General features: G+C 39.7%; 1 protein-coding gene across 3 annotated transcripts in view; it reads right to left on the reverse strand.

Moving 5' to 3' along the window:
- Positions 1 to 19,188, reverse strand: part of filip1b (filamin A interacting protein 1b) — a 52,768-nt gene extending 33,580 nt beyond the window's left edge. For all 3 annotated transcript variants that reach the window (XM_025898821.1, XM_025898820.1, XM_019345938.2), the window contains exon 1: positions 18,756 to 19,188. The gene's annotated coding sequence lies outside the window, so the exon portion shown is untranslated. The remainder of the gene's footprint in view (positions 1 to 18,755) is intronic.
- Positions 19,189 to 19,976: the final 788 nt, after the last annotated feature.

The raw sequence follows: 19,976 nt of genomic DNA on the forward strand, positions 1-19,976 counted from the left end.
AGCTGCAGCTCTCGCACACGTCAACAACGGCATTTGTTGTAAACAAAGTGCCCGTTAATCGGGCGAGCTTGAAACGCCTCCAAGTTAGCAGAGGTCACATTTGGACGAAAACACCAGAGCAGTTAGCAAACAGCCACCGGCTCGGGTTCCATATTGTAAAGATGTGTCCGAGAGTAAATATAGACCATACTGACAACATGCATGTCGTCTCTTGTTCATTAAATGGATTAGAAACAAACACCACAAGTGCTGTCATACAAACACAAACCTGACAAAGTTGGGAGGCTGTGATTTACAAATGATTTGCAAATCTCAGAAACCAAAAAGACCAGAGAGAACATATCAAATGTTTAAATGTATTTTGAAAAAAATATTTTGAATTTTGAATTTTAAGTCAGCAACACATCTCAAAAAAGTTTCCAACTGTGCAGCATCCCGTCTTCTTCTAACATTAGACTTCTTCTAACATCTGTGAGCTGAGGAGAGTAGCTGTGGACTTTAACAGAGGAACGTTGTCCCGTTCTGGTCTGATGGAGGAGTCTAGCTGCTCAGCAGTCCTGTCTCTTTGTCCTGTTGTGGGTTTCATGATGCTCCAGATGTTCTCAGCTGGTCGAAGGTCTAGACTACAGGCAGACCAGCTCAGCACCCAGACTCTTCTCTTGCAAAGCTGTGCTGCTGGAATAGATGCAGTCTGTGGTTTACCATCATCCTGCTGAAATTTGCAGGCCTCCCTAAAAATGCACATCATCTGGATAGGAGCATGTGTTGCTCTAAAACCTGTATATACCTCTCAGCACTAATGTACCCCCACCATAGCATCAGAGATGCAGGATTTTGAACTGAGCACTGATAACGAGCCAGATGATCCCTCTACTCTTTAGTATGGAGGATGTGGTGTCTATTTTGGGATCTGTCTGACCTCAGATCAGTTTTCTCCTTTGCCTCAGTCCATTTTAACAAGCTTTGGTCCAGAGGAACCAGTGCTGTTTCTCCATCACAGTCACAGTCAGTCTGGCTTCTTCACTGTATGATGGAATGATGGAGCTTTAACCTGTGTGTGTGTGTGTGTGTGTGTGTGTGTGTGTGTGTGTGTGTGTGTGTGTGTGTGTGTGAGCACCACGCTGAGCTGTTCTCAGACGGTGATTCCTGAAGTGTTCCTGAGCCTGTACACTGATCTCCTTCCCGGAGCCATGTTTTTAATGCAGCACTGCCCGAGGACCAAAGATCATGAATATCTATAATTGATTCTCAGTCTTGTTCCTGACACACAGAGCTTTAACCCGCCCTAACCCCGACCAACTGCAGTTTTCTCGGCTGATTCCGAAAAGACTTTTTGTAGATTTTGACTTTGTTTATGGACAGTACATCTGCATATGTGTTGGTCATTAGGCAAATGTACAGAAACCTGCAGTCAGCTGAAACTGAAGAAGCCACTTGGATGGATGATGAAAAGTTCCTCCCACTGAACATCCAGATGAACTGAATCAACTTTCTGGGATTTCCTCACCTGGATGATGGAGCGTGCATCAAGACACTACTGGACAGGAGTGAAGCTGTTTTTGTGTGAATACTGTGTAAAATGAGCTGTTGTTTATGTGTAATATTTAAGTTTCCTTCTCTTCCACTCTAGCTCTAATTTTGGTTTCTTTAGTTTTGTGTGTGTTACGGGGTGGATTAAGAATATAACCGTGACGACAAGAACAAGTGTTTGTTTATGTGTGAAGCGCGGAGTATATTTTTTCTCAGCTAAACTTCAAGGATAGATTAATAATTCCAAATGCTGATGAACCAGGAAATGACATGAATCTTGTTGTGAATAAATTCGAATGCAGTCTTTCAAAGGCTGTTTGACCTGTTTGTGAACCTCAGACTGCTGAACATAATATTTGTGTAGCTAATAATCACAGAGGTGACTGCTGATATTTCATCAGAAGCTAACTTTCTCGTCCACTGGCGGCAGTAGCCGTTGCCTCCCAGATCTCTCACCACTTGCTCTGTTTTACGAGCTCAGCTGTGAAGAAATAATCCTGCAAAAAGTCTGTGGCTTCCTGCCAGCTGAGCTCACAAACTTCTGGATTCCCAATAAAACTCCATCCTTTACTATGTGGGTTTCGGCTCATACTGAAGAGGCAAAGAAGTGTTTATTTGTGTAAGGCCCATCAATAATGCAAGGCCATTCACAGCGCATTATACAAGACATAAAAAGGATCATGGGGGTGTCATTAAAAGGAATATGGTTCTGGTCTCCTTTATAAAGGAAGATAAGTTATGATGAAAAGAACACTGGAGCAGCATCATAAAAATCACTGAGGTGAGCTGCAGTTCCTCTGATGTCCACTAGAGGCTGGCCAGACAGGGAGTCAGTCTTCACAGGCGATATGTTAAAATGTCCAACTTTACACAAATAAACACGTGAATGTGAATTATTGTGTGACTCATCCAGGGAAGGTTTTAAATCAGTGTGTGTAATTTGTGAGACGATGTGACAACAATCCACACAGAGAGGTTTCTGCGACACAGCGTTAACGTCACAGAAACTACGCAGACATTAAGTGTTTTACTAACATTACTATAACGATATATCACACATGGGGTGATGTTATTGTATAACTTTGTATTACTTTCATTTGTTTTGTAATATTGTTATAATGGAGTCTTACCTTTTCATGTTAGACTTACATCCTCTGAAATGTTTACTGCAAATTTCCTGAAAATTTGATTACTATTATTTTTGTTTTTGTTTTGACTCCTGCTGTTTTTATCCATTTGTCCATTTTACCCAGTGCGGTAAAGGGTTCGTTCTCTTGTATCTCTCTTGACCCCCTTTTCCAGTACCAACTTGGATCGACTCACCATGACAACAGTGTAATAAATGACTCGCCCTTTGTTACTTTGTCTGCGTTTGAGCCCTGTATTCGGGTCCTGTCCATCACGCTTAATGACACAAAATGTGCTTGTAGGGTCTCAAAAATGTTTGCAGTGTTGGTGGTGTATTAATGGTACTCATTATTATTCTAATGAAGTTTTTTGATTTTCTTCCTCTCTTAGCACTGAAATGTTAGCGACTGACGTCACAGTGGCTATGTCCACCTCTTATACACAGTCTGTGGTATGAACCCACTTTTCCCTGTGGGGAAATTTCCTGCGCTGCAGACTTGGCTCATGTTAGTGAGCCAGGTCGGGTGGGGTCACATGCACTCAAATGACCTCACAGTAACTCTGCTCCAATCAAAATGCACTTTCTCTAATTTGGTGTCACGCATACAAAAATCCCCCCACACAAATTGACCGTGTAACACAAAAATCAAAGCGCTAACTCAGCGTGTCATTCTTCGCTTCAATCCATGGAAAATCACTCAGCTCTGCAGGCTGAGATAAAATGCTTGACTAATATCAGCCCATCAAGCTCTTGTGCTTATAATAGTGACACTTACAGTTGGTTTCAGCGCTGCTGCAGGCTCATATTACCTCCTTATTACCAGGCAGTCAAAGCCACATCAGAAATAGAACAATTATAAGCAGCACTCGACAGGCAGCACGTGCCCTTTCAACCACATCCTTAATGCTGTTTCTATAGCTTCCACATATCTGCTTAAATTAGCAACTTTCTTGCCTTGACCCTGTCCTGAGTGGCCATTAAAGTCACAGATATGGTGAGCAAACGAGCGGCCAAGGTGAAATCATCTTAATGTTCATGGTTTTGACACAGCCATTTTTCAGCTTAAGTTCACTTTAGTAATCAGCATCCCATCATTTTAATCAGTGGGTGATTTTAAAAATAATCTGTTGGACAAACTCTGATAAGGTTTTCTTGAGATGCCACATGGATGAATCTGATCGCATGAAGGGTTATTTTTTTACAATTAACACAGCAAATAAAAGACACAATAATCCAAACCTGCTCCAACATGGGAACAGCTATTCATGGATAACTTGGACTATGATAGAATACATGCACATCTGGGCAGTTCACTGAGGACACAGATGTTGCTGTTATGAAGGAACATTAATTCACTATGAATGCAAACTGTATCCTTACTTAATTTAAATTACAAGAATTTGTAGGTTTTTATAACATTTTAAAGATTATTTTATTAACTTTCTATCTGCTCACTGAGGAGTATAGCTTCATACACTTGTTTTATTTAATAATATATACCTGGTTTTTCTAAGTTCAGACACGTTTGCAGTTGCAAACACAAAGACGCTCTGCAAATCTCAACTTGCGTAAAGTGAACATTAAATGTGTGGCTATTCTGTCAAGTTCAGGAGACTGATCCTTCTTAGTATTTCAGTGTTTGAGTCGGTATTAAAAGAAGGATATTTGTTACCTGTTTTACTTTTTTATTGAAAATATACTTATTTTCATACTTCAAGCCTGAAAAATTATTAACCAATGTTTCCTACACTTCTAAATTCCTACATACACCCAGAGCATCCTACACAAATCTGCAGAAAAGGAGACATGTATTTTTCCAGAGACATGAAAAGTATGTCTTTAAATTATTAACATATCTTCTTCTGCATCTTTTTCCTCTTATACATTTACTTTATGTAGTATTCATATAGTATTTATGCAGTATATGTGATTTTACTGAATGTTGCACTGCACACAGATGGATGCATGTGTTCTTATTGTCTTGCTGTCTGTGAATTGTGGGATAAATAACATACAAACAGGTGGGAAAAAAGTAATTTTGTCTAAAGTATGCACTGTAAATATTGAAAGGCTGACCTTTGGTTTCATCCCAGAATGAATAAACAGATTACGGAATAAGGTGTGGAAACAGACAGCTCAGCCCAAATAAACTGAATACATTCACTGTTTTTGTGTGTTGTTGAACAAAATATGGCCTTTTTAAATCACTAAATCTATCCTACCCTCATTTTTCCAGCTGAAAAATGAAGTAAATGTTCAGTTTTTACAACCAGCAGAACATAGTAAATGGTAAGGTTTCTTAGATCGTCATGTTTTATCCATCCATCTTCATCGCTGTCTGCTGCCTTACATGGAGTCTTAAGGCAGCTCTGATGAGTGAGCAGCAGAGCAGCAAAGAAGCTGCTACAAAAATAGAAATGCAGCCCAGTTTAACTTGCTCGCTCCAGCCTACCATCTAGGTGAGGCAGGAGCCACAGGCATCCTCTGCACACGCCTGCCTCTGGCTTTAGTAATTCATCCATTCAGTTACAGCCGACAGCCCTCATTGGCAGTTCGGTTATCATAGAGCACCCATGACTTAATTTTATCTTTAATCCAGGAGTCAGGAGCAGAAGCATACTGTGTATTATGGAATATTAAGCAAAGGAAGGATTTCACTTACATGTCTGCACAAGGTGTTTTGCAGAGGCAGGTTCATGGACTTTTTAGTACATTATATTCTACACCTGAAGACTGACTGTGGCTTAAATGTTTGTATCTGTAACTTTCACTAATGTCCACTCTACATGACGCAGACGTGTTCCTGAATCAAATCCAATATGTAAATTATTTTTTTCTATTTTCACTCTTTGTTAAAAGATCATGAAATGTTGTTTTGCTCTCTGAGCAATAGAAACTCCAAACATGAGATTATCCTTTTGTTTTGAGCTTTGTTGAGCTTGTGGGTTTTGTTAATGTTTTTTTAATTTGTTTCTGGGTCCTTGGATTTCTTTTCTTATTCATGACTGTGTCCTTTACATCGTTGCGTTTGGTTTGCCTAGTTTACTCTTTCTGTCTCTCTGGTATTAGTTTAATATTGAAGTTGTCAGCATTTTCTCTCTGTTAAATTCTTGTTCCTGTTATGACATTATTAGTTTCCTGTTTGACTTTGATAGCTCTTTGTCACTGGTATCTTCTGTTTAGTGTTATTTCATCTCCCGTCTCACTGTCTTGATTGTTGTCACTGGCGACTTATCATCCAGCTGTTTCCAGTCTGTCTCTGGATCTATGTTTTGGGATTTTCTTTGTTTTTTAACTCTGCTTTGCGTTTGGGTCCAAATGTCCTACATGCTATGGCATATAACATGATGTGTAATGGCAAACATGGTTAAAAGATTTACCTTGTTAAAAAAAAAAAGTAACAGTAATTCAATCAGTAAACAGACACACTGGGTAAAAGGACTCCAGGACCAGGAGTTCTAAGTTTGTCAACAGCTGATGTTTTCAGTTTTCACCCCCCAAACCTCCCTCCTTACAATTACTATATAATGTGCTATTGCTTTATAACAGCAAAGCTTTGTAACATCAGCTGATAAAGGTGAGGAAGAATTGAAATTCTATTAACAACATGTCCAAATGAAATCACGTAACCTTAGATAATTACGGTGGCCTTGGAAAGAGTCAGTTGTGAAATTAACAGACTACTGTTCTGATCATCTTCTGAGCTGAAGCAGCGCTTCATGAAAGGAGGAAATGATTGCTATGAACATAATCTAGGTAGTTATTCTTTCTAAAAAATATTTGGCAGAACCCTTTAATTATTATTACAATGTTATGTTTTTTGGACAGCAGATTGGATAAAAAATATTTTATTACCTAACAAATCCTCTCAGTCAGTTTCACTTTTCTCCTCCTCTCTGGAAGCTTTTATCCACTTAATAATTCTGCTGAAGCTTAAATAGCTGAGATGCTCTCAGCTTCATGGAGAATTTAGTTTGTTTGCTGTTGTTTCACCATAAACGATCATACTGAAATCTAACCTCTTGTTGCTTCTACCATAAAACTCCTAAATTGGGAGGTTTTAACCATCCAAATCCTGGTGCATTCCCGGACCTCGTCAGTCATCGGGGCTAAAATTCTTCGGGTTTATATGAGGCAGGTTTCCTCCCAGGAGTTTGTGCGTGAGCTCTAATCAGTGGTGACCAGTCCAGAGAGCTGACATCATCCCAACATGCAGCAGGCCAGCATCCAAGTCCCACATGCCTTTCAAATGGACTGAGTATGAAGTCACTTGACTCATAAACTCTGAGAGGAGGAGGAGGAGGAGGAGGAGGAGGGGGAGGAGGAGGAGGAGGGGGAGGAGGGGGCTGGGGGGAAGTGAGAGCGAGGCAGGATATCACAAGGGTTTGAATGCTGCTTATTTTACGTCACTTTAAATTTTTACAAGCCGTTTAGCTCCTGAGCGTTAACCAATCTCAAGTGGTTGGTGGTCAGCCCACCACATGCATGACTCGAGAAATGAGTCATGAGAGAGGAATAAGTTTGGACCGTACCATAAGACTCCCACCACATCACAAACAGACATACTAACTAAAGGAGACAGAGATTTATTAAGTATGCATAAGGCTTCTCACATCAGTGAAGAAGATCTACATTCAAATAGAAAATCTCGGATAGGAGAACCTGAATAACTAAATCGACACTTAATGAGAGCCTTGAATCACTGATACCTGTTATCAGCCGGCTGAATGGCTGTTATCAGTCGTTATCAGTCTTTTGCCAACATGTGGCTTCCTCAGCCAACGAGGAGGCTGTTATCACTTCATTCACTGGTAAGTGCAGAGCATAGAGTTACACACCATGGCTCATCAATTGGTTAGTGAAGTCCTGTTGTGAAGCCTTAAGCTGACCTTTCTTGCATCATTTTGAAACCAAATGTGATGAACAGCAGTCCATCTCACTGTGAAACCCTTGACAATGAGCACAACCACAGTAATCTTCCAGTTTAACTTGAATAAAGACCCTTATTTACAAAAATAACCTCATGTTTTATTCAGAAGCCTGGAAACTAGCAGGAAAGTGTTTACTGAGGTAAACATGAGGGAGCACTGGGTCATTTTCCCACAGACTTCCACGATTTAAGCAGAAGTTTTTTATGCAAGTACTGGAGTCACCTCCTACTGGCCCCTAGAAAGAATGAAGATTTCAGTTGTTTGCAAATTAGTTTCAGACCCAGAAGTTACATCCATCTTTTATGTTGCAGAGCCAATCTACAGCATGTGTTGATCTTACAGTGCTGAAACTGGCTGCAGTTGAGGGGTAAAGCTGTCCTCAAGGAGCTAAACAGTTAAAATCATAATTTAAACCTGCTTCAAGAAAAAAGATTCAAGTTTGATTTTAGTTTTCACAAATATGTGTTTTTTCTATGTGATACTAGTCATGTTTTTCTTTGTATTTCCCAGTGTTTGACCTTTGGGCTTGTTTGGACTGTTTGCACTGGATGATCTCCTGTGTAATGTCCCTGCTGTTCATCTAACCGCTGTCTCACAGCATGTACAGAAAACTGATGCCCTGTGGATGAGAACATGCTGGGTTTTCCAGTACCATGCAAGTGGGAGGAAACCCTGGAGACAAACTATCTCATCTGGCCTGAGAATGGGTGGGTGGGTGGGTGGATGGATGGATGGATGGATGGATGGGGGGGATGACTTTTAACTTATTTTAGGGTTCTCAGCAGTTTTCTTTGGTTCTGCTGTTTTTAGGATGAATCTATTGAAGTAATAACTGTGTAAGGTGAATGAGGGGAACAAACTTGCTGGATTCAAGCATCCAAAGGAGTGTCAAAGGAGGACATTTTACAGTGTGGGTCATAAGGAAGCCTTTGTAGTATGTATCAAGGTTCAGGTCACACATCAAATGCATCAAACAGACAAAGTCTCAGTCCAGTTATTGGAGGGCATTATGTCCCTAAAAATAAAAATAAATATGAAACACTGATTCAAACCTGGATAAGAGTGCAGCATGTCTACCTTTTAATATGATGGCAAACTCAAGGCTGAGCTCAGACAGCTTGCCACAACATCAACATCCCATCTTTCCCAGCGTGATCCATCTTGATGTTATCAGCTGTTTGATATGCCCTACACAGAAAAGTGTAGCCAAACAAATGCAGCGCTTCCCTCTGCTCCATGTTATGCTGTCATGGGAACAGCAGTTGTTGTTATGAAACCAAACATGACGGCGGACGCTGGTCCCACACAGATTAGTGAGCTGAATTAGCAGAATGATCTCATGGTTCCTGTCTTATCAGTTGGCCTTGGGTTGCAAATGGAAGTTACGGTCACACTGTTACAAGCTGAAGCTGAGAATTTAAAGGCTAATGCGACCAGAATCTGCAATGGTTTTAGAAATCGGTTATAGTTTTTCCTCATTTTTCTTTCTTGAATGCAAATTCAAGTCAAACATTTGATCGAGTTTTCACAGCCACCAGGAGGGTATTTTAAAACAGCCAAAAAGAAATGAGGGATTAATCTTTTGATTTAATTGTGTTTGCTTTGGATCTGCAAAGCAATTTTCACCTCTGATGTCAAGCTATAAATGTACTGGAAACATTGGAGCTATTCCTAGAAGCAAATCTTTTCCATTATCTACATAAGTTTCCTGAGTCAAACATCAAGTCAAACATCAAGTTTTATTCACTTCACTTATCAGAGTAATCCTACCCTATGGCACGGAGCCCAGACAGTAAGGATTTTGGGTACAAGTTTCTGATTTATCAAAGGATTATGATGGAGAATTACAAGATCTAATAATGCTTAGAAACTGATTAATTCCTTACAACTACAAGACATTAATAAGAAACACTAAAGGCATGACAGAAGTAGCAAAAATTTGTCATTTTTAGCTCTTTAAATCATTAAGGAGATACCTATAATCGACTGTTTGACCAGTTCTGGAAAATACTCCATTTATAAACTTCTTATTAACATTTACAACTACTTTATTTGTAATTCAGCTGCATTTTATTTATTTTTTTTACCTCTTGGTGAAATCTTCCAGAAGTATCATATATCTGCTTCCATTTTTATGTAAGGAACTAAGATCTATTTTACAACACAAAGCACAATACTCCTGAAACAGAAGTCAAAAACATGATTTCTCAAAACTTTTTTCTGACTAGTTACTTTTCGGTTTTGCACTAGAGTGATTATGACTGACGAATCGCAGAAGAATCGCCCTTCTGAAACCCAAAGATTCCAGTTATTGGGAAATTAAAAGGAAAGAGACACAGAAGATGATGAAATAACACAATAAGAAAAAACTGTCGAGTTGTGAAAGCTGGGTTGAGATGAGATCTTTTTTATGAATTGCATGGTTATGAAAGTTTGTTGGGATCCTGGTCATCATCAGCGCTGCGTTCACAAAGCGTTACACCCAAACACATCCACTCTTTCATCATAACAGTTTAGAAGAGACATATGTTGACCCATTTAATATCCTGTTAGGATTTGAAACAACTGGTGCAAATCAAACATCTGGATCGCCACCAAACTCTAATCAGTGGTTTCATGTTGCAGATTATGTTTGATCATTTTGAAAAATAACGTGCTGACGGACGGGTCAAGCAAACAATTTCCACATTCAAAAATTAATTATGCTGTTTTTTAACCCCATCCATTGGTTTTTGTTTGTTTTTTTGTTTTTTTGCTGCCTGTATGCACACCCAGAAAAAAGACAACTTTTTAAAATAGCTAGCAAAGCAAAGGGAAGGTCCCAGGAGATCTGGGCAGGGTCGGAGCATGCTGGGTACAACAACAGAGAGGAGGTCGAGTTAAAGAGCTTCTCTGTTTAATGTTCAGCTCTGAAATACATCAAAGCGGGAACATTTTTAAATAGAAGAGGAGACGTCTGATGTATAGTTCAATCCTCAAAGCAAAATCAGAACCAAAGCAAAACCATGAAATAAATCCAAAGGAAACATGTGAAGGTTTGTAGCCTGTGTCAGGTCCGGCTGTACCCTGAGGAGTCCAGTGCACAAACATTAAGGAGTGAAGGAACAATATAAAAGCTTCCTATATAGTGCACATTGGTCCAGATTTTGCAAATATGCAGACTTCATCTGATAACACATGATTAAAATATTTTCAGATGGTTTTCACTCTTCTTTTTTTTCTTATGTGCAGAAAAAAATGTTAAAATACGGTACAACGTAAGATTTTAAAATGAAGGAATTTTCTGTATTCATTTTTTAGTTTTTTCTGTTTTTTTATTTTGTTTTACCTGGAATTTTTTTAATGGTTATTTTATTTTTTTCTAATTTTTGTTGGCCACCAGAAATAGTGAGATGAGCACCTTTTTCTTTCTGTTGTTAAAGTTTTACTAAACAAAGAGATTTTTAGATTAAAATCTTTTACGACAGTGTCCTGGGTCCAGGCAACTCCACATAACCCACCATGTTTTATGCTACTGTGGTTTTATTCCTAAGAAGGTGCTACAGAAAATCTGTTTTCTTCCATTCAACCATTTTCAAAACTGTTCATCCAGCTTAGAGTCATTGGGGGTCGTCTGTAAGAGCAGGGCTAGCACAGACAAAACATTCACACCAGCAGCAAATTTAGAATCACTGGTTAAAATAATGCGTACGTCTTTGGACTGTGGGAGGAAGCACCTGTAGAGAGCCCGTATGTGTGCTGAGACTACCTCCACACAGGAAGACCCCAGCTGACTGAATACTTTTGGCCGCTCCCTTATTTTCCAAGGGGTCGCCACAGGGCTGGATCCATATGTGTGATCTGGCACAGATTACACCTGTTCTTCCTTCCTCCCTTTATGCTGGTTTGATACTACCACGTGTACCGTGGTTTCTTTCTCCCACTAACTTATCTTCACCACTACACTACGGAATCACGAGAACGGTTTAGACCATGTCCACACTAATACGTTTTCGTTTGAAAACGCATCTTTTTCTCTCTGTTTTGACCTTTCGTCCACACTGAGACGCCGTTTTCGCTAAAGGAAAACGCAGCGTTTTGAAAACACTCTCCAAAGTGTATACATTTGAAAACGCTGTTTTCGCGTCGCAGTGTGGACTGCAAACCTGGAGCCTTTTCGAAAACGATGGCACATTTTAGTTATGTGATGCAGTCATGTGACCAATTAAACTAAGATAGCGGAGGGCATTATACAGCAGTGTTTTGTTTGCTCTCAATTTTGAGCCCTATTAAAGATTAATATCAGTCTGTACATGCTCCAGACAGCTTTTCTTCAAATTCTTTGATTCTCACTCGCTTTTGCAACTTTGTACTTTTGTGTTACTCGCAGCAACAACTCCACCTCATTGTTAGTCCATTTAAAAAACTCGGTGCTTTTCCTCAACATTTTGCCGCAACGTTTCAAAGAGCCGGAAAGTAAATCAATAGCGGACAGAAATGAGGCAGGTCGAATCGTCTTAAGTTTCATTCATGCGCAATGCAGGAACGTAAGCTTTTTCGGACCTTTCAATGTGGGCGCACAACTCTGTGAAAACGACTGAAAACAATAGTGTGGATGCGGAGCGTTTTCAGACGAAAACACCGTTTTCAAATTTATCCGGGCTAGTGTAGACGTAGCCTTAAGCTGAATCAAGCGACAAAAACTGCAGTTCTTCTAATGTCCACTTGAGGCTGACTCCAAAGGTGAGACAGTACCCATAGAATCCCATATAAAAACGTTACAGCAGAGATAAACATGTTTAAAAACTGATACAAAAAGCAGTTTGATAGTTTGTCCCTTCACAACAACTTTAGGAGGGGTGATTTTTTTTAAATAACTCATCCACATGAAAACTAGAGCAAGGTGATTCAATTGGTAGGTGTCCGAAAAAGACATCTGCTGTTTTCAGACCCAGCAACACACTTAGGCAAAAACTGGTTTATCCCAAAGACAAAACTCCTAAACACAAACTTAACAATGTAGTGTATGCTGTACAGTGTAGCGAGGAATGCCCAGACCTCTACATCGGAAAGACCAAACAGCCACTTCACAAACGCATGGCACAACATAGAAGAGCCACCTCCACGGGACAAGACTCAGCAGTCCATCTGCGTCTAAAGGACAAAGGTCACTCTTTCGAGGATGCCAATGTTCACATTTTGGACAGAGAAGACAGATGGTTTGAAAGAGGAGTAAAAGAACCATTTATGTCCACTGTGAGTGACCATCTTTGAACAGAGGCGGTGGTTTACAACACCAACTGTCTGCCATCTATAATCCAGTTTTGAGTTCCCTCCCCAGACGCCTTAACGCCCACTCGCATCCTGGGCCATCTGACCTCAGGAAACCACATGATAGGGTGTGGCTAGGTTTCACAATGAGCTCACCCGAAACCTTGGCTGATTGTGACCTACACCTGCTTTCACACCTTGGCTCATGTGATTAGGTAGAGGATCATTAGGGGGTCCATTGTCCCTCTCGGGGGGATAATTCCACAGGGCTTAAATCTGGGACTCTCCACCATTTGACCCTTGAACTGAAGAAACTTCACCGATGAGAGGTGAAATGTCTTCAAGTCACCTAAAGAAGTCCAGACGCTTTTCTTTCCAAGCTCCTTAGACTACGATGATGACTGGATGACTTAGAACCTTCACAGACATCTGCTGTTTTGTGCTCTAGTTTTGGAAAGTAAAATTCCAGGATTTTCTCTCAGTGTCATCAGGATGTGTTGGTGAGTTGTGTCCGTACAGTTTATGGGTGCAGCTTAAATACGGGACCCTTTTGGTTCCACAAACCAACATGGAGGTGTCATGCTACTGGGTCTGTGTGATTCTGGTTTAAGTTATATTCTTTGATTTGTTGTTTTTCATGGGTTTGGTTCTCTTTAATTTTTTTCTATGTGTGTTATATTTATAGTTCCTAGTTTCTAGTTTTCTCTCTAGTTACTCTGGTCTCTGTGTTTCATGTTCTCTCTGTTCCCCTAGTCAGTCATGTCTCCATGTCACAGTGTCAAGTCTGTGTCTTTGTGAAGGTTTCCTGTTTTATTTTGATAGTACCTTGTCCTGTGTTCGGTGCATTTGGTTTTGCTTCCTCCCCGTCTCATTATGTCAGATTAGTCCCAGCTGTGTTTTCCTCCTGTTTCCCATTCCCTCGTTACTCCGTTGTGTATTTAAGCCCTGTGTTTTCCTCTGTCTGTTGTTGTAATACCCTATGTGCTGTAAGTTTCTCCATGTTTCTGGTTTCTGTTATTCTTAGTTCCCTGCTCCTTGTTTCCAGGTGTTAAGTTCTTAGTTTCCATATTCAGGGTTTTGGTTTTTGAAAGTTATTTTATGGAGGATTTTTCCCAGTGAAAAAAGCTGCCGCTTTAAGTTTACGTTCCATGTACGAGTCCTGCATTTGGGTCCTTCATCCTGCCTACCACACATGACAGGAGGCAACCAGAATGCTAAAACACTGAAGCTACACAATAAGTTGTACTACACTAATGAGTGATATCACTATCGCTATGTGCATCTTTTATACAGTCTGTGCAGCAGACTAACAAGCCTGCACCACTGTTAAACGCTTCTCACTGACATGATTATGTCAAAGTTTTTAAACAGACCAAATAACAAGAGACCATAGGGGTGGATGAGCAGGGTGCAGCACGAAGGTCCTGGGCAGGCATGAACCAACCCAGCGGGGCTTTTCCCTCCACCGGAAGTAACATTCTATAATTTAAAAAAAACCTTTTACAATTGCGTTCCCCTCATAATGATCCCTTGACGTCTCTGGAATACCATAAAACCTTAACACAGTACATTTTTACTACTATTAATGTAACACAAGTGTTTCTTTCATTCAGGGAAACTAATGGCACTTGACTGCAGGGCATACTTGCACAAACGTTCACGTTTTCCATTCATTAGCTGCTTATAGATATTTCAGTCTGGACACAACAAACCTTGTGTGACTGAAAATTGTTTTCCTGCTGCAGCATCTCCTCCCCGCCTCCAGATTTTGCAGCTGCTGTAGGAACTGTGTCGGAAAGAGCAGAGCTTGTCTCTCAGCTGAGCGGCGCTTATGCACTCTGGTAAAACATCTATTAAATTAATGCCTCCTGATGTACTGCTTCCTGAAACCAGCCTTTACTGGGCTGTGAGTAAGGGAGTCATAACTCACTGATTCACTGAGCGAGTGTCTCACAGACGATCCTTTCATGACTCAGTACCGACACACTCAGCGTGGCTCAGTGGGTTTCGCTTCATTCCAGTAACTCATTATTGAAGCCGTCACTACACATCTAAATGACGCCTGAAAGCGTTTAACTGATCACACTTACACTTTAGTTCTGAAGTTGTTATTTTGGCCCCACTTCAGCCTGATTTAAAAGGTTGATAATTTCTCGTTTACACACAGCACCTACACAAAGCTGAGCCAAGTCTGCTTTTCCTTATTTTCTGTCACGTATCTCCTGCTCCAAAGTAAGAAGTTGGGGTACAGCATGTTCAAGAAATCCCTGCAATCCCCTATGTTGCCACAGGAAATGGATATCCCTGATAATCCCAATTTAAGTCCCTCTGTTTGCAAGAGACAGCCAATCAGAATAAAGTTGTCTCGAAGGGGGAGGAGCAAAAATGGCTTGTTTCAGAAATGACATGAAATGAGAGGTTGTACTGAGGCCCAGTAGGAAATAAATAAGGATTATTTTGAACTGTGAATCATGCAAAGCTACTCTAATAGAGTCTAAGTGTAACAGCAGGACCTGGAAAGGAGATGATTAATGTCACTTTAAAGCTTTTGTTGCATTTAAGACAAATTTTGGCTGTTTAATCTGTCAACCAATCAAATTCAACAAATGTCAAAAAGATATCAACGTGACTCTGCTTTAACACTACGTAGACTTGAAACATTGTATATTTTGAAGATGTTTAGAAGAATAAATAAGACCTTTAAAATAAAAGACAGTGAATGCACATCATACCTGTTTTGGTGTTGCACAGATCAGATTAAATCAGAACAGTAACCGCAACCGTTAACAACCATGGACTTCTCAAAATATCTGCAGACTTTCAGTTTTCAGTAATTTTGTGTAGAAAATGGTTTATTCCAAAGAGACGTTGCCTACTGATTTATGACTTCCCCTTAAGAAGCCCTGAGTCTTTTCAGTTTTAAAAACTCAGCTGACCAGCAAGGGATGCCTCCAAACCTCAGGGACAATACATGTCAGTGTAGACCGTCATTAACCAAACCCTGCTTTTTAACTCAAGTGGGACCAAAAGGCATAAATTGAAAATCCAACTGAACTAAGTAAGACTTGAAACTAGAGACGGAGACCATAAACTCATCAGGAAAGTGTTTACTAAGCTCACACAAAAACCAAGTTAAGGACAGATTTCTTTTTGCCACCAGAGGAGTCACCCCCTGCTGGCCTTTAAAAACCATGCAGGTTTATGCAGGTTGTTGGCTTCACACTGCAGAACCAGAAGTATGTTGGCATACTTTGGCATGCAGACAGGAGCAGCCAGGGATCGAACCACCAACTCTCCAGTTAGCGGATGGCCTGCTTCTCCCCCTGATCGTTGACCATCAAATCACTATGTTGCAGGATTTTAGCTCCTCCCTATGTTTAGGCGGAGATAACAGTCTTGCATTAAAGACCTACCAAGCCCATATTAGAAGGTTAAAAGCATGGGGGTAGTATTAACCCGCAGGTTTCTCAGCAAAACACCTGAACATCTGGTTTGGAAAATTATGTTTTCTGCTTTTTTTTCCCCAACTTGCCATTTGACTTCTTTGCTATATGGTTAGGTTTAAAGAAGGTGGTGGTTTGAGTTAACATGCACCTCTTCACAATATTAACCCTGCACCGAAAACCTAAGAGTTAGGATCAGCGATAGTGCCAGTCTTACTAATTCCATCCCCGAGTTTATAACTTAGTGAGGCCCTGGTGTTTGCTATGAAGGCTATGGTTTCAGTCAGTGACACTACAGAGAGGACTCAGTCTCTTTCCTAGACTTTTTAAATACTCAAACACTTGTCCACCCAAGATTTACTCACATCGCCATCTGTCATCTTTCTTTTCGTTCTTTTCCTCTTTCAGTTTTCCATGGTCAACCATCAGGTATCATGGGTCATCCAGATGTTTTTGATCTCAATTTTTGTCTAGCAGCAGGGTCATCTTTTTGTCCATTAAATACCTGAATTGTGTGGTTGGTTTGCAGTAGGTGTTTAGGTCCTATACAATCATTTTCATAACAGTTCTTTCTCAATTGTTGATGGTACAAATCTACTACACTTTTTCTCTATGCACACATATGTCCCCTCTACTGTTCAGCCAGATTTCCCATCAGAGTCGAGGGTTGGGGGGTGCAGGGTGTGGTATGCTGCACAAACTGAACTCTGAATGTTATTTGTGACACTTGAGCCTTTCTGTGTCTCTGTTTTGTAACTCTACGTGCTTTCTATTTTTGCCAGCTTCGCTCAGACATCTACTGCATCATCTGCTTCTGTCATATTTTCCATTTCTAGGTTAAAGGATGCTGTTTGTTGAAGAGATTGTGCAGACAAATTTATGATTTGGGGGTTATATTAATAAATCTATTAGAAAAACCTGGCTTGGGATAAGAGTACAGTTTTTCTTTGGATATTTATTAAAGTGATCCGAGTGGGAAACCAGAGCATGGCCTCCCACTCTCGTTTTAGAGTCTAGAATTTGCATCATGAATGTGCAGTATGTGATAAAATAATCAAGTTTGGAAAGGAAGGCCTTTAAACCCGTTAAATTATAAACAAAAAAATGTTTTACAGCTTTCAGTAATTCCGAGTAAGTTTAATCATTCATCATGAATTATTTGGATATGCTTTAGTTGATAAAACATAATCCGGTGAGGTAAAAGGTTCATGAAGAGGTTTATTAGCCTGTGAGTTCAAAACCGACCCCAGCCTCATAAAAATGTGCTTCATATTTTTGTCTCTGAGGTCTCAAGGTAGTTGGAAATCCTTTTGATTTTTCAATATAAAAAAAATCACAAAGCAGCAAAGGTCACAAAACATTTGTGACCTTTTTAACTGGATTTACAGCAATGACCTTAAAATACTTTTGCCTAATAATAACTAATAATGTTATCATTTCTAAACTGAACGCACATACATCACACTTAGTTTAGATCACAGTTTTCACTCCATTACAGATCAAATCCACCGTCATGAGTCAGGCTTCCGTAAATAACTCAGTTTGAGTCACTGCTGATGTTTTGTTGACCCGTCCATCCACCCTGACCTCCTCCCTCAGCTGACTTTGTGGTTCTACAACGTCATTTGTATGACTGATGTTGCTGTGCATCGACAAGACACATTTTAAATATAACATTTCCACACTTCTGATTATTAGTGTTTTTGATTATTGAGTGAATGAAATTACAAAGTAGCAGAGCACAAAGCTCGTCTGTTTTTTTTCTGATGAAAAAACGGGAAATAATTCAGCTGCCAATAATATGGAACAACACCTCGAAACTAAGTAATTAGCTGATATAAACTACTGTAAAACATCTTTATTATAAACTGTTTTACTTATTGAAATATCCGGATTTCTTTATTTTAATCATTATATTTGGATTCTGGATATTTTTTGTGGGTTTTTTTATTTTAAATAAACATTCTGATAATTTCTCAAACTGTTAACTTGGTGATATAAAACCTATATTTATGTCAGTTTTTCTGTTAGCTGACATTTAAATTAGTCAGATGATCTTGTCTGGATTTTTTTTTTCTATAATAGCAGTTGTGATTCACTACCTCTTTATATAGATCTTTGGGTCTTTGCATTTCTGCATATTTGAGGGAAAAGTATGTTTTTATATGATTGCCCTGTTTTTTGTATAATAACTGCAAACAATAAATAAATGAATAAATAAATAAATGCGCAAACAATTCTAAATACTGTTTTGCTTCCATGAGTGTAAGGTGTTTCAGTAATGGGATATACCAATATATTGTCAAAATATTGGTCTATACATCTATAACAGCCCTGCAGACTGATATTGGCATGTTGGCAAATATGATGGCACATAACCATGTCAGTAGTGGTCAGATGTTTTTCTAGATTTCTTTGTGGTAAATAAAAAAAAAATATCTGCCTTACAAGTCAGAAACCAGAGTTACTCACCTGGTAGCTCTTAGTGTCACAGCTGTTCGGTCCCAAAATGACTCCGGTCCTTATTAATGCTTCACTTCTTCTCCGGCACTCGTCACACCACGTCTGTCTTCTTTCCTTTAACTCTTAAATCCAGCCTTCACTGTGTCTTCTTTTCTGCCAAAGTTGGAGCATGGTGAAGCTTTGTCCTCTCCAAGTTTGGGCTGTATGCTCACTGGCCGAGAGAGTATGAGTGAGAACTGAAGACAGAGAGAGAGAGGAGGGGGATCGTGCGAGGGCAGAGATGAGAATAAACAGACTCTTTCTCTGAGCTGAAATAAAATAAGTTCTCTTTTTGCCGCAGGATGTTCAGCCTCTCTCTTTACGCCTGCTTGTTCCCGGTCATCAGCACTGAGGCTCTGCTCTATATTTAACCTGTGCTCTCACTCTGTGTTAGCAGCTCAACTGACTGACGGACTGACTGAGGCTTGTCCAAACCCCCAACAGCTGAGCTATCAGCCCGTCCAGCAGCCTGACCACACCTTCTCCTCCTCTCACAGCCAAAGGACTCGGTTTGGCTCCGTTTGGCTTGAGTTTTGTTTTGTTTTCTTTCACTCTGAAATATTTTTATTCTTAACAGCATGAAACCCAGATGTTCCTGCCCCTCTGTTAATGTGACACTGTACTTGAGTTGATCACTAAAAATTAAGTGGATTCAACTTGAATAAACAAGATCAGTAAGCTTCTGGTATTCATGATGAACTATCAGCTCACAGATTTGCTTTGTTTTCATATGTTTTTACCTTAATAAAAACAGTTTGTCTCATTCACTTCTTCCAAGCACTCCCTAGCTTCTTTATTTCCTAATCCTAATCCTAAACTTGAACACACCATCTTCTCAACGTTGCCTAACCCAACGAGTGCCTTTGACAATCATTTCTTTGACCTTCTCACCCCTTCTCTAACCTCAGTTTTATTCCCAACCTTTCTAATCCTCACATTTTTACTAAACTTGACCTCTTTTTTAATAATTTATGTAACTTTTAGCTTCTTTAGATCCACTTTTAGAGCCACTTTTGTCCTGCTCACATTGAATAATTCTTAATACAGAATTGCCCGACTGCTGCTAAATATAATTTTATTTATGTAAATATGTCTGTACACAAACACAAACATATATCATGTATTCTCTATTTAAACAAGTTAAACCTTCAGAGCAGGAACTTGGTAATTTAACAGTGCCACCATCTGTAA

The sequence above is a fragment of the Oreochromis niloticus genome, linkage group LG15 (assembly GCF_001858045.2).
Source record: "Oreochromis niloticus isolate F11D_XX linkage group LG15, O_niloticus_UMD_NMBU, whole genome shotgun sequence".
NCBI lineage: Eukaryota > Metazoa > Chordata > Actinopteri > Cichliformes > Cichlidae > Oreochromis > Oreochromis niloticus.